Source organism: Miniopterus natalensis, chromosome 10, assembly GCF_054644295.1.
Source record: "Miniopterus natalensis isolate mMinNat1 chromosome 10, mMinNat1.hap1, whole genome shotgun sequence".
In the NCBI taxonomy this organism is placed as follows: domain Eukaryota; kingdom Metazoa; phylum Chordata; class Mammalia; order Chiroptera; family Miniopteridae; genus Miniopterus; species Miniopterus natalensis.
Genome location: NC_142090.1, coordinates 10,086,059 through 10,089,101, shown reverse-complemented (window position 1 = coordinate 10,089,101; position 3,043 = coordinate 10,086,059).

The following is a 3,043-nucleotide window of genomic DNA, read 5'->3' as shown; positions in this document are numbered from 1 at the left end:
GGTTCCCCTCCAAGGTCCCATCTCTGTCCATTGCACCATGGAAGAAGTCCAACCTTGTCTTCAGCAGAATTAAGGTCACTGCCCAGAATTTCTGTTCCATACTAAAGTACAGTTCAGTCCAACATCTTCAGCTTGTGTTCCCAGCTGCAGTCCATTGCATGTGAGGTCCCCATGGCCATGGGCCATGCAACTGCTTAAGGCCACATGGCTATGAAGAGAGAACAAATGAATGCACAGGCAACTGTGGGTTGTGGAGCAAGAGAGAATGAGAGAGCAAGGAGGAAAACCAGAGGGAGGGTGTTCTCTGTCTGAGGATCTTACCAGGAGCTTCTTCAAACTAACAAATTAACTTTCCAAGATTTTGCACTCTTCTGATTGGCCCCTAGCCAATCTATTGGTCCCCAGGCTAAACTGACAGGCAAGCACTTCCTCTGTACCACTCTGGCATCAAAATTATTCAAATTATCACCAGTGGTACCCGGGATTGTTAAATTAATTTAATAAAGCAGCCATTATACTACAGTGAATCTAATGCCATGACAGCCTACATAAGCAAGCCCAAACATAAGCCTATAAATGCCACAAGGTTGTGAAATCAAAAAGCTAAGGATAGCCAATCACAAATAGCCAACTCACCTTTAAGCTATAGCCAATCAAGTAAATTTTATCATTGCTTCTGCATTTTTCTCTATATAAGTCTCTTCCCTGGAGCCTGTGAGCAGATAACTGGTTTGGCACTGCCTGATTTTTGCTTAAATAAACTATTCACATTTTTAATGTGCCTCAGTTTATCTTTTAACAGAATGAATCCAGGTGAAGAGAAAAGTTTTGGGAGAAATAATGGCTTGGATACTTAGTTATTATGATGACAATAATGGTGATAAAGATGGTGAAGTCACCTGGCATCTTTTGGTGCCAGAAAATAGAGAAGTGAAAAACTATTCATAGGCAACAAAGAATGCATAGAGAATTGAGAAGCCTCCATGGTAGCTTTGAGGAATTCCCCACCTCCTTCATAGGTCACTGCCAAGGACCATAGCCAGGACTTGACTGCAACAGTGGCAGAGCTGTAGTGACCTTTCCATAGAAGTGGGGAACTGATAGGGAAGGAGTGAGATCCTGAGATAGGAGATGGGGACATTTGGGCAGATATGGATGGAGAATTAATATCACAACTCTTCTAAGCCTCTCACCAGGAAAGAAAACCTTTTCCTGCGATTGAGGGGAACAAACTCATTTCTGCATAAAAGCTTTCTAATGCTACTTTCAAGAAACCAACTACAGAAAAATACTATATTTATCAATTCCTCATAACAAAAATAATACACATATTCTTACCACTTCTATTTTCTTGGCTAGTATGCTCTGAAATTTTTGTCTCACTTTATGACAACTATATACTATTATTTTATGTTATGTAGCATTTTTCCATTGATTCAAAAATATTTATTGGGTTATACCATGTTTTTAGGATATGATAGTAAACAAAGCCTATGATAATCCCTGCCTTCATCCATCTCACATTTCTTTCAAATATCATAATACACACTTTCTGTTTGATAATTATTTAGACAAAGGTCAATGCATTAATGCACTAATTGCACACAGCCCCTCACTTCCCCATTCATGTGTTTTCTACATTTGATTCTTCCTTTTGGTGGATTATGTAATTTAGTTGGTTTGTGATGAAGAGTTTCAGAATATGCTGTCCCATAATCTGTCTCTTTGGCATAAGAATTATTTTGAGCTGATTATTTTTAGAAACTGCAGACACAAGAGAAACTCTGAAAAGAAAGTAGAAGTTACCCTTTTGTAAGGGAAATGCACACTCCTAAAGGAAATCTCCATTTGTAAGTGTCTCCCTCTCTTACCAGAAAGAGAAGATTGACTCTAAATTGTAAGGGAATTTTGTCAATAGAAGAGGAAATCTGTATAACAAACCTGACCCTTCTTCAGTGTGCTTTTTCTCATAATCTCCCATAACTATCCTCCCCCTGCCCTCAACATCTTTCTTTTGTCTTTAGCTGAAGGTGATATTTAAGGTGGTATCTTGCAGTCAGAAAGGAAATCTCCATTTGCAGGCATCTCCCTCTCTTACCAGGAAGAGAAGGTTGACTCTACATTGCATAACATTTTTCTTTGGTCTTCAGTTGAAGATGATATTTAAGATGGTGTCTTAGGGCCATCTTGGAGAGTTTCTCAGTTTTCCTGGGTATCAACCATGTATACATACTAATAAACTTCTAATTTTTCTCTCTTTTAATCTCTTTTATTATAGGAGTTCTCAGCCAAGAGCAGAGAAAAGAATTCAGAAGAGCAGAGGGAAAGTTATTTTAAATAATTTATTACATAAACTACATAAATAAAGTATTTAAATTTATGTTCCAATAGTGTGGTTGAGTATTTTTTGTTTGTTTCTTTAGGAAAGGCTCTGGGAGATGTTTCCAGATTATTTGCACATAATAAAATGTCCTCCTGTTGCTTATGCAAATAAAAAACTACTGGGCATGCCCTATTGGGTTTGGCTCAGTGGTTAGAACATCAGCCCATGGACTAAACGGTCCTGGGTTCAATTCCAGCCAAGGGCATGTACCTTGGCCCCCACTGGGGCGCATGCGGAAGGCAACTAATCCATCTCACATTGATGTTTCTCTCTTTCTCTCTCCCTCTTCCGCTCTCTCTGAAAAGCAATGAAAAAAATATCCTAGAGTGAAGATTTTAAAAAAACAAAAAACAACTACTGAGCAGGAGAGAGAATCTTTTCTTGAAATTTTTTGTCGTCAATAGTTACTTGAGAAATCTAAATCCAGTCTCATGGATTTCCCTTCTTCTGCCTGGCTGTATGTAGAAGTTTTTTTCTTTTGAGTAGGTTTATTTGAAAATATAGAGAAAATAACAATAAAGAGATAAAGACAAAATTTCCCACCCAGCTGGGCGTGATTCAGGGGTTGAGCATTGGCCTAGGATCCAGGTAGATCATAGTTTGATTCCCTGTCAGGGCACATACCAGGTTGTGGGCTTGATCCCCAGACAGAGGTGTGCA